The sequence below is a fragment of the Bos mutus genome, chromosome 7 (genome assembly GCF_027580195.1).
Source record: "Bos mutus isolate GX-2022 chromosome 7, NWIPB_WYAK_1.1, whole genome shotgun sequence".
NCBI lineage: Eukaryota > Metazoa > Chordata > Mammalia > Artiodactyla > Bovidae > Bos > Bos mutus.
In genome coordinates this window covers 47,448,719-47,461,102 of record NC_091623.1, presented here as the reverse complement: position 1 = coordinate 47,461,102, position 12,384 = coordinate 47,448,719, and the positions used below count along the sequence as shown (strand labels likewise).

General features: G+C 47.6%; 1 protein-coding gene across 2 annotated transcripts in view; it reads right to left on the bottom strand.

Moving 5' to 3' along the window:
- GATAD2A (GATA zinc finger domain containing 2A) overlaps window positions 1-11,422 on the bottom strand; it is a 96,502-nt gene extending 85,080 nt beyond the window's left edge. For both annotated transcript variants that reach the window (XM_070373416.1, XM_005910427.3), the window contains exon 1: window positions 11,076-11,422. The gene's annotated coding sequence lies outside the window, so the exon portion shown is untranslated. The remainder of the gene's footprint in view (window positions 1-11,075) is intronic.
- Between the last annotated feature and the right edge of the window lie 962 nt (window positions 11,423-12,384).

Below are 12,384 nucleotides of genomic sequence, written 5' to 3'. Positions count from 1 at the left end.
CTGACGAAAAGAAATTTGGGCCAAATTCCATGTTCGTGTCCTCATTTATAAAGCAGAAATTCGTCAAAGGCTCCAAAATAGTGTGAAACTGAAAAGGAGTAGCATCACCTACTGAATGTTTAAGGTACTGTACTTTTTGGGTTTTAATCAGAAAATTGAAGTTTCTGCTGGACAAAAATTTAAGATGTCTTACGTGATAAACAAGAACTGGATTTTGTAGGCTGGGGAGCCTAGAGGCACCAGCTCAACAAGTTCACAGGCTGGTGGCACAGAAAGACACAGAATGATTTCAATGCAGAAAATGCATTCGTAGGAAAGACAGGACTCACAGAGGAAAGGACTGCTCCCCTCCCTGGGAAGGGCTCTGGGAAATCTTTGCGGATGTGACATTTGAGCCAGCTCTTAATGGATGGACATCCTAGGCACCGAGAATAGCAGAGGCAAGGGGCCAGAGCTGGCTACTCCTGGAGTGGCTTCGGCGCAGAAAGGGCTGAAAAGGGGTGGATTCATTATCCTTTAAACTTTCTAGTTGGCTTTCTCTCTCAGAATGCTTAAATTCACAAGCTAAGCAGCCCTAGTTATGAAGACTTTAACCAATTTTCAGATTGCCGCTATCAAACAGTGATACTAAGCTCCAACTTGTATTCTAAGAAGCTCTCCAAAGAATAAACAGGTTGTTCATTCAAGTTTAAAAAAAAAAAAAGGGACTTCCCTCATGGTCCAATGGCTAAGACTCTGAGCTCCCAATGCAGGGGACCCGGGTTGGATCCCTGGTCAAGGAACTAGCTCCCACATGCTGCAACTAACTCCCAGTGCAGCCAAATAAAAAATAAATACATATTTTTTAAAAGGCACCCTTATGACAAAGAGCACTAGACTTCCCTGGTGTCCGGTGGTTAAGAATCTACCCCTGGTCCGGGACGGTTCCACATGCTGAGGGACAGCTAATCCTGTGCACAACTACTGAGGCCCGCAAACCCTGGAACCTGTGCTCTGCAAAAGAAAAGCCACAAGGAGAAGCCAGTGCAACACAACCAGAGAGGAGTTAGCTCAACGCAACTAGAGAAAGCCCGCGTGCAGCAACAAAGACCCAATGCACCAAAAATTAATACATAAACACAGACATAAATAGTTAAAAACAAGATTATTTAAAAAGAAAGAAAGCAAAAGAGCACTGACTGCTTTCCACACTTTGCATTTTTAGTACTCTAAAGTCTAAAACTATTTTCATTGAGTTTAGAGACAATATAACCACAGTCTCTAAGAGGATTATTTTTAAGTTTCTTATTTCACTCCAAATTCATATTCAGATGGTGAGATTACAAAGCAATTGGGTTGGGAAAGGAAAAGATTCGTTTCTATGTGAATTTCATTTCCCTAGTACGTTGATATTTTTTGTACGTTCTTCAAGGACCAGAAAAGAGTTAAAGAGGATGTACTTTAAGAAAAATACAAGACTCCCAACACATTACAGCTGCTACCACAAATGTCACTGTTTAAAAACAATCACAAAAAATAAAAAAATAAAAACAATCACAACACTTTTACACTAGTCTTGGAGTTTGTGGGAGATATCAGCTCCTGTTTGCCTCATCCCAGGAAAGCTCTCTGAAGTGCAGCTCTCTGGAGATGAGCCGCCTTGTCAACACGTGTTTGAATATCCTTTCTAACCACGACTCTGAGCACTTCGTGTCAATGCAACATGGAGTTCAGGCTCCGCGTGTTAGTCTCTGTGACCCTGATGATACCCCTCTATTACAGGGTTCTGAGCACAAGTGCTTCCCTCAAGGGTTAAATACAAACTGCTAAGAAGTATCACTGTGACCCGTGAACCGGAAGTGTATCTCCCACTCTGTCTTCATCTGCATGTGTCACCAGTTGGCAAGGAGTATCTCTTTTGTGTCTATACATGGCTGACAAAAAAAAAAAGCACACCTAATTTAGATCTATTTTAAGTCTTTGAAAAGTTAGTCAGTGAACCATGTTTTCTATGAATTAAAGAATTAAAAGGGAAAAAAATCAGAAGACGACCAGGAAAAAAAAAAAAAGTGCTATATGACAGTCTTAAGTCTAGAAATAAATCTATTCAAACCTGCTTAACAAAGAAACTGTTAGTCACATCATTCATTTGCTAATAAACATCCTTGGTTTAGACATGAAGACAAACATACTTTAAAACCTTAGTATCCAGTTCATACCTCCATCTCCCAGTTATTAAATGGCTGATCTTCCAACTTGACATAGGAAGGAGGAAAACATTCCTCCCAAAGTTTTCCTAATAGGATGAGTACTTGCCGCCTCCACTGGTGCCCAGCATTTTACTATAGAAAATACATGAGGTGGGTCTTTCTAGTTTTCTCCCTCACAGCTTGCCCTATTCCATGCTGACCTAGTCAAGCCTACAATTTTACCAACTCCTGGTTTGAGACCAGTAAAATCTTTTCTTCAAATTTGGGTCAAAAATCAACCTTCACCATATGTAAAATATATAGACAATGAGGATTTGCTGTATGGTTCAGGAAACTCAAACAGGGGCTCTGTATCAACCTAGAGGAGTGAGATGGGGTGGGAGATGGGAGGGAGGTTCAAAAGGAAGGGGACAGATGTATACCTATGGCTGATTCATGTTGAGGTTTGACAGAAAACAACAAAAATCCTGTAAAGCAATTATCCTTCAATAAAAAATAAAATTTTTAAAAAATCAACCTTCAGTATAGATACTTTAAGAGGATAAAAATAAACTTGAAATCTCTATAAATATAAAATATAAAGCCTAAACCTTGAAAATGTCATGCAAGTTAAAAAACTGTTCTGCATGTTAAGAATTTTAGACCAGCTTAGGGCTTCCCTAGTGGCTCAGTAGTAGAGAAGCCACTTGTCAATGCAGGGGACGCAGGTTCAAGCCCTGACTCAGGAAGATGCCACATGCCACAGAGCAACTGACCCGGTGCACTGCAACTACTGAGTCCGCACTCTAGAGCCCGGGAGCTGCAACCACCGAGACCACACGCCACAACTCCCGAAGTTGTCCCGCGTGTCCAGAACCCGCCTTCCGCAGCGAGATGCCAGGGCACTGCAACTAGAGCACAGCCCCACTCACCACAACTGGAGAAAAGTCTGTGCGGCAATGAGGACCCAGCACAGTCAAAAATAAATCAATACAGTTTTTAAAATAAATTTTAATGACAATTCTCAAAGAAAAGAAAAAATTCAAAAACAGGGACTTCCCTGGTGGTCCAGTGGCTAAGACTGCGCTCCAAGTGCAGGGAGCCCAGGTTCTATTCCTGGTCAGGGCACTAGATTCCACATGCCACAACTAAAGCTCCTGCGTGCTGCAACTAACACTCAGTGCAGCTGAAATATATAAATGTTAAAAGAAAAATCAGAAGCAGTCCCCATTATCTGTCCTCCATGTAGACTGCATACTATTACAAAGACAGTCTGTACAGTCTGATTTCACTAGCCACCACCGGTTTCTGATTGAAAATACTTATTCAGAGGTCAATTTAAATACAACTTTATAGTTCAATCTTGAATCCTACTATGACACATTTTATAAGACTCTCTACTTTTGAAGGTGACTGAGCTTTTCTTGCCAAAGGTGCTCCATTCAAACTGATTTGTAAGTGAGCATAACCACCTCAGGTCAAGAGAATTCACCAGACTGTTTTTCACATCCAGGTGCTTGATGATGCCCATGCTGTTCCTCTCCCGTGAATGCCCAGTCACCTAAAAAGGAGCTCTCCACATTTCCCCTTCCCTTGCAGGCTCTCCAATCCATCCCTCCTTCCACATTCCAGTTGCAGCATTTTGCTGCACTTTCCAGTTCAGGAACCTCTCTTTTCCTAGCAGCATATGAGGGCCACTGTATCCAGCCAGGCGCCTAACCCTTAACAAGTTAAATGAGCACTCCCATCACACTCGAAGGTAAGGGTTTTACTGTAACATACTGCAGGCGCATAGTGTGTAAGTTTGAGCCTTTTTCCTAGTCACCCTGTCATGCTTCAGAAGGCACGGCAAGTCCACAGGATATACCAAGGTGATGCAGCGGTGGTGGCAGCAGCAGCAGGGGCAGTCTAAGGCTACAGTGAACTAAGGGAACCCATTGGGAAAAACCAGCCAATCCAGGACCCTCCAGCTCAGGGGTCCCCAGCCTCTGGGAATGCCTGATGATCTGAGGTGGAGCCGATGTACCAACAGAAACAAAGTGCACAATAAATGTAACGCGCCGGAATCATCCCAGAACCCTCCTCCTTCCCTCCGGTCCTCCATGAAACCAGCCCCTGGTGCCAAAAAAATTGAGAACTGCTGTTCTAGATCACTGGCCCTCAGTCATAAACAGCAGCCTGTGGCCCCAACATGGACTGGTTTGCTCTTAGGCAGTGTTAACTGCCATTGGTAGCTATCGGGTGCCAACCTCAAGAGGAATAGCCAGCCTTGGTATGCTTCTATAACAATTACCTTTACTGTTGTTCTTTAGTTGCTAAGTCGTGTTTGACTCTTTGCGACCCCATGGACTGTAGCCTGCCAGGCTCCTCTGTCCATGGGATTTTTCAGGCAACAATACTGAAGTGGGTTGCCATTTCCTCCTCCAGGGGATCGCCTGTTTTGGCAGGCGGATTCTTTACCACTGAACCACCCAGGAAGCTACCTTTACTAAGCACCTACAACAGTCTGGCTGCTTGCTTCGTGCTTACCATCCCCACCAGCAAATGAAGAGACTGAGGCTCCAATGTTAGGCCACTTTCCTAAGGGCACAGAGCCAGCAAGTGGCAGAATCTGGCCTTCTGGCTCTAAAGTTTCTATTGCACACAGGGCCTCCCATGGCACTTTTTACCAAGCAGTAAAGACAAATAACAGCAAACGATTATCCAAGAACACACTCTTGCAGAAGGATCTATCTACTGTCGCTTCCGTAAGTTCTATACACATCTCCAGAGCAGCCTTTTGCAGGCAAGCTACTGCAGGGAACCTTGTGATAATGCAACAGGAAACTGTCCTGTTAACCACCCTGCCAGACAGTCCTGAATCTGTGGGTACATGAGCTGGGCCCCCAGCCCTGCTAAGTGTAGGTCCACTAGCTCCCAGCTCTGACAGAGCAGCTTACTGAGCAAAAAGTGAGAGCCTAACATGTTTTCTATGCTCACACTGGAGCCTAAGAACGCAGCCTGGAGGGCAGGGAACAGGAAGTGAAGAGAGAGCAAGCATCCACTTCCCAAGGGCAGCAGAGCCCAGAGGTGGGAGTCTGATCACGTGCACAGTTGCAATACTTGTCCACGCCCACTTCCGGCCTCCGCTTTCCTCTTCACCTCAGAAGTCAGTACTTGGGTGGAGAGAAAGGAAAAGAAGACTACCAGGAACTCCTTGTAATATGCTCCCTCTCCCCTGGAACCTGGGCCCTGAATGAGTATCCACCCCTGCTCTCTGGCTCCACCCCTCACAAATACACTTACTTAAGAAAAACACCTGTCACATGATTGCTCTACGTGGACTAACATCAAATCTGGACCACAACACAGGAAAATCAAACTAGTGCTTCCCCAGTCCCAGTATAAGAAGGAACCGTAGGGCAGAGGGAACTCCGCCAAGAATACTACAAGATAAAGCAACTTAGCTCTTCGAAACTCACCTTTCCATTGCCATAAACAACAGCCAAGTACTACCCTTGTCTGATTTTTTTTAAGAGATTCCAAATGACGCAAGAGGACATTTAGAGTTGTGTATCTCTTTGCATATCTGGGCTTCCCAGGTGGCACTAGTGGTAAAGAACCTGCCTGCCAGTGCAGGAGAGAGAAGAGACATGGGTTCAGTCCCTGGATTGGGAAGATCCCCTGGAGAAGGGCACTGCTGCCCACTCCAGTATTCTTGCCTGGAGAATCCCACGGACAGAGGAGCCTGGTGGGCTACAGTCCATAGGGTCGCACAGAGTTGGACAAGACTGAAGCAACTTAGCATGCATGCATGCATCTCTTTGCATAATAGGCACTGCCATGAAGAAATACCACGGGATTCCAAAAACACATTGCCACTAGCTTCAGGAGAAGCAAAGCTGAAAATGCTCTGGGAAATAACCGTTCCAGAATCCCTTTTGTTTCTCCAAGACTATAGCCCCAGTCATCCTGGATCAACTAGTGCCAAAAGCCAACAATCAACTGGGAAAACACCATAATTTCTGCCTTCTTTCAGAGGGAGGAAACAGAAAAAAAGAGTCCAGTGAGGAAATTAGAAGGGTAGTAAGGTTTCACTTCCAAACCTTCAAGAAACCCTACCCCAAAGTCTCAACATCCAGGGATATTCTCAGAGAAGCCCTGAGATAGTCGTTCATTTATTTGTCTCTGACCAGGACTTAAGGTCCTAGAGGCCTGACTGCATCTCTCTAGCCAGCTCACTGCCAGACTTCCAGCACCGAGCATGGTGTGCCTGGTGCATCACTGGCACCCACTTATTGCTGAATTATCTGCTGGCATAGGAAGTTATACCAGCCAGAAGATCTAACACTTTCTATTTTCCAATTCAATTTAAGTTACATTAAAAAACAAAAACCCTACCTTAGGGCCACACAGGAAAACTCGTAGCAAGTTAAGCCCTTACTTGAGTGTTCAAACGTCCCTTATATGCCAGTTTGGAGGGATAAATTCATATCCAAGCAACACACCCATATAGACAAAGGCAGACAGTGTGCAGAGAGGATAATGTCAAACTTAAAACTAGAAATTCAAAATAACAACATCCATTCATTTGAATAGAACAACTCCATAGAATAGTTTCCAATTTCGAAAGAGGTCAGCTTCTTTCTTATCATCAAAATCCCGCAGGGATTTAATGCCCCCCAGTGCTGTCTCCAACAGGAAGGAAATCCTGACTTCCCCAGCTATTTCAGTTACATAAATCAACAGTTTATCATCCAGAGTTAGAAGCTGGGCAGTGTTGGGACCCACATGCCTTTTAGAGCAGCCTACCAACGGATAACCACGTTACATTACATCTAATGAATGTACCTAGATCAATATCATTTCTAACTATCCAAGGGTTTTTATTGCTGTAAGGATCTTTCAATTCAAAAAAAAAAAGGTTTAAAAAACTTCCTGTTAGATAAAAGAGATGAGATGGTGGCGCCACCATCCACCAAAGTGAAGTCTGTGGTACATAAGAGACATAATTTCAGAAGGGATAATAATCCCTTTAAAGTTCTTAACCTTGTGTTTTATATTTTAAAAATAATAAACTTTGCTCTTTTCCCATATAATGGAATAAATGTCCTTAAGATAATTAAGAGAAATTTAAGACTGGCAGATATTTCTGAGCTTCAACAGTTAAATTCACTGTGTGTGTATGAAAAAGAGAGGGAGAGGGGGAGTGGAGGGCAGAGGAAGGGAGAGGGGATATTTTTTGGAGGGAACCCTTTTCTTCTAACTTGGGAGCAATGCAGTGGAGGCCTAGCTCAGATTTCTCACTCACTATTCCCCTGCAACCCAGGGTGTAGCTATCAGAGACAAGTGCCATCTGTCCCCACATGAATAAGTGAAAAAGGCTGAGCCCAACTCATCAGGCCCAATTTTAAGGCTTTCACTAATTGCTAAGAAAAACAGCTTCTCAGAAAAAAAAAGTGTCCTGCCCATTCATTCCAGTCCCCATCCACAGAGGTTGAGTTAGCACCTCCACAGTTCTCTGGATATTTGGGACCTCAAGGTGAATTCTGATCTCACGGGCACTACGCTACACACTCAATGTACTATTATTGTGTGGCAACAAATGCCTTTGTACATCACGTTTGCAGTCTTTTGTCCCCAAATCTGATCCATTACCCAAAAAGAATGGTTTGTCTTCCAAGGTTCTAATATAAGAAGAGATCACTTATCGGGTTGCATATCCTTCAGTAAAGCGGTCCCAAAATCTGGCCTAGGATCCTATATGGTTCACCTTCTTTTTCTTCCTACAATTCAAGTTTGTAATAATCTTCTATCCGGCCTGTGGTCTAATTATAGTAATATATCTCCTTGTCCTTAACTCACAGGTTACCCCATTTTACAGAGGGAGAAAGCAAGGCCAAGGCAAACACAAACCCCTGCCACAAAGCCAATCTATCTCACAACTGCTATCTGAACGTGGAAAAATGCTAGACCCAGATAGGCAGTGGATTTTGCAAGAGACAAGTTTCTTTCTCTTTGCTCTTCAGGCATATTTAGCCTTGGCAAAATATCAAATGCTTCCTGGTCGGGGAGTCCAGGCCAGAACCATAGTCTCCTGAGCACAACACCCAACCTTTACTGCACACCAACCACGTGCTAGATGCTGCGCTGGCTGCCTCCGGCTCATTATCCCAGATTCATTCATTCACACATCTAGGAAGCACTTCCCATCTGTAGGCACCTTCACACATATTCACGGAGATGTGACCCCCCTCAAATATTTAGTAATGTGCTAATCTTGTGCCAAAACTTATCTAAGGCCACACAGCTAGGAAGGACAGGCCCAGAATCTGAATCAGGTCCTTCTGACTTCAAAGCTCCCCCTTCCCTAACCCTGCTGGTCCTGTGGGTTTCATTTCAAATAATAAACATGTGCCAGCACTTCTCTGCCCTATCTCAGGACATCTTAAGCCCTGAGTTCCCCACCATCTTCCTTTTCCCTTCAGGGCAGTGCCTACAGCTGACCAGGAAGAGGCAGCAGAGAAGCAACCAGGTCTGGGGCAGCTTCCTGCCTGGACTTGACTACTGCAGGAGCAGAGGGCCCAGGAAACTCTCCAAGCCCTTCTCCACAGAAGAAAATAGCTCGAGTCGAAACTTGTGTCCACATGGTCCACCGACAGATTTAGAACTCAAATTATAGCCTCGGCAGGAGTCTTCACAAAGGACGCAAATTAAGCAAGACCCAGATGGAAATGAACAGGAGAGAGAGAGTCTTAAGTCAAACTGTAAAGTGAACTGCAGTTCTAGCAGTCAGAGGGAAGAGCTGGTTGAAATGCTAAACCAAACAAGTTCAGCCTATATTTCGGAACTCCAGGAACATTTCTCCCCACGTTTTTAGCCTGAGACTTGTGCATGGACACGAAGTGGTTACAAGTTACTCAGGTTTCAAATTGAGTTCATTCCTGTCCTTTGGACCATCTCTCAATGCCAGCATTCATCAACTTGGGCTCCAGAGAGCTCTGCGTTTGGCAAAACAGATAAAATTAGCTACTGGAGTGAACTTGGAATCCAGGGTGGGCCACTAAAATAAAGTACACATGAGATTTGTAAAAGCCACGTAAAAACTTCCTTTGAGCCAAGCTGAAGTCACCTAACTTAGAGAAATGAATTCAAATCCCCTGTTCTCTGCCTCCCTTCCTCCCTTCCTTGATCGAAGGTGACCCATTTCCTGCTTCTTGCCTTGCCTTTCAAACCAGAGTGTCCCACAAACTGAAGATCCACTAGAGATCAAGGGGTAAATGAATTGACCTCAGGAGAGAAAACACAGCAGGAAGACCTGAATGAGCGTTTTTTTTTTTTTCTTCTTCTCCTTTTGCAGGGGTGGGGGTGAGTTCTAGCGTGCAGAGGAGGACTGAGGATGGGACAGGAAGTGGGTCAGTCCCACAACATGAAGGTGTGATAATGGGGTACAGTGCTCCAGCCCTGTCCGTCCTGTCTCTGCACTGGCCTGACAACACTGTAGTGGCCCCATAACTCAAACATGGAGTAACCACAATTGTCATTTGACAACAGCTCTTGCTCCCCCAAATCTAGCAGGCCTTAAAGGATAAGAGAAAACAGCGTTTTGTTTTTTGCCTGTCTCCCAATTTCCCTTCCAGCCACAATTTCCCTCCAGGTCCTCTGAAGCTGAGGTAAAAATTCAGAGAATACCCCTAATCTGGCCAGAAAGAAGACTGAAGGTGGGAGGGGCATATTTCTGATCTCTCCTTTCAGAACAGAAGTTGAGTACCAAAAACAGAAACAGGGGTCTGAAGTTGGGGTCTCAAAGGAAAAGTGAAGGAAGAGTCTTTGCATTAAAGAATCAGGAGGGAAACCTTAGGAAAGGGGAAATGTCCTCAGGCAAGTGGAAGGAGAACCCCTGGGAATGGAGGGGGACCCTTCAGAGAAGTGAAGAAACTCATTCCCTCTTCAATCAGAGAGAGGGTATCTTGAAAGAGTGGAGGCACACTTCAGGGATGTGAGGAGCCTAATAAAGTGGGACATTTCATTTTAGGAAGAGAACCTCTGGAGAAGCCAGGGACCCCTCCAAACACTGCGGCACCCACAGATTAGTAGGAGTCCCCACAAAATGGAAACTGTTTTGGAAAAGTGGGGAACATTTCTTCAGACAAATGAGGATCCAGTCATTAATATGAGCACTTTGGAGTAGTGGGCCCCTCAGGAAAATGGAGGTACTCATCAAAAAGTTAGGGGTCCCATCAAAAGTGGGGACAACTCAAAAAAGTGGGGAACACCTCCAAGAAGGATTCTGACAGAAGCAGGAACACCTCAGATTAGTTGAGGGGAGCCAAGGGGGAGGCCACCCAAAGAACTGGGGACAGAGAAGCAGGGAGAGCAACGCGGAAAGGTAGGGAGGAAGGGGAACCTATGAAAAGCAGGGGACGCCTCAAAAAAGCAAGGGCAAAAAAGGAACACAGTACACAGTGGGACAACAGCTCCGAGAAGCAGGGTTCTCCTTAAAGAGGTGGGGGTCCCCCAGAGAACTGAGGGGCAGGGTCCCCTAGAAACAGGGGTATCTCCTCAGAGAAGTGGCGGCCCCTCAGCGAAGATGGGGGTCGGTCCCAGAAAAGGAGACGGTCCCACATAAAAAGCAACCGCTCGGAGAAGCAGGGGTCCCCTTAGAGAAGTTCAGAGGAGGTGCCTCAGAGACGCGGGGCCCTCAGAAAACGGGCCCCTTAACGAAGCAGGAGGTCCCTCAAAGAGATGGGGCACCCTCAGGGAAGGGAGGCTCCCCTCAGAGAGGCAGGGTCCCTTAGAGAAGCAGGTTCCCCCAGACAAGAGGGTCCACGCATGGAAGCGGCCCCCTCGGAGAAGCGGAAGCCCCAGAGAAGCCCGGGGCACCGGAAGCCGGGGACCCGCCACCAGCGGCGTCCGCCCCTCACTCACCGAAGTTGCTCGGCGCCTCTGCGGGCGGCTGCTGGGCCCCAGACGGCCTCGGGTGGCAGGGTCGGATCCCGTCCGCTCGGGTCTCGCGGCGGCAGCTCCCTCAGGTGGCGCCCGCGGCGGCGCCCGCGGCGGCGACAGGACGACGGACGATCGACCGACTGACTGCGCGGGCGGCGCGGAGCGCGTTCGGGCAGCGGGGGTGCGCGTGCGCGCGCCGGGGCGCTGACCCCGGGCGGGAGGAGCCGCCGCGCCGCGCTCGAAGCCGCCGCTTGGTCTCGCCGCTCCGTCTCACACTGAAATTGCCCGCTTCGCAGCCCGGCTTCCCCGGTTGCTAGGCAGATTTCGCCTCTCACACTTCCGGGTTGAGGCACGTCTCACCGAGTGGCGGCGCCGCAGGCCAATGAGGTCCGGCCAGGGTTCCCGGGATCCGCACCCCGGAGAGGGTGTGGCCAGCCTAGTGACGGACAGCATTCGGCGGCCAATGAGCATACGGGCCGGCTGGCCCTCGGGATCGCGCCGGGGGCTTGGGCGGGCCCGAGGAGGCGGGACAAGATGAATGACATGCGATTTGCCAATGGGAGAGTGGAGCGGACCTCAGGTCCAGTGAGGGCGCTTCGGGGGCGGGGCTTTAGCTTCGGGGCAGGAACACCGCGAGGGCGGGGCGTGAGGACGAGTCAATCCGTGGTCGGCTGCTCGGACACTGGCGGGGGGTTCTGCCCGGCTACCCGGCGGCCGACAACTGTCTGGGCAGGGGGTTCCCCGCAGTGCTCAGCAGGGGCGCCCCACCCACAATGCACCGGAGGCGGCTTAGGCCGGCCGGGCGTGGAGCGGTTACGCCGGGCAGTGGGCGGGGCCGCATGAGGCGCGCTCTAAGGACTCTGGGCGAACTGTGGCCAGCTCTTGTTCCCTAGGGGATTCGTTGCCCTGGGCTCTCTTCTGACTAGAGTCACGGGTTCGACCCTCTTCTGAGGAGAACTTTGAGGAATCTTACCCCTGGCCCCTCTTCTGAGAAGAGTTTTAGCGATTCTTGCTTTGCCCACTTTTCTGAGAATTGCCAGGATAAGAATGATTGTGTTCTAAGAAAACTTGCAGGGATTCGGGCCCCTGTCCCCTTTACTAAGGACAATTTGGAGGCCCTCTGCCTTTCCTGGAGAATATTTAGTGAACATACCCTGCCTCTTTTCTGAGCCCTAGTGGTGGCCACTGGCCTTCTTCCTCCCTGGTCTGAGGGCCAGTGGGGGTTGCATGTCCTTGGCCTTCACTTCTGAAGATAACTTGGGAAATTCATAACTTGCAAGTCCTTCCTTCC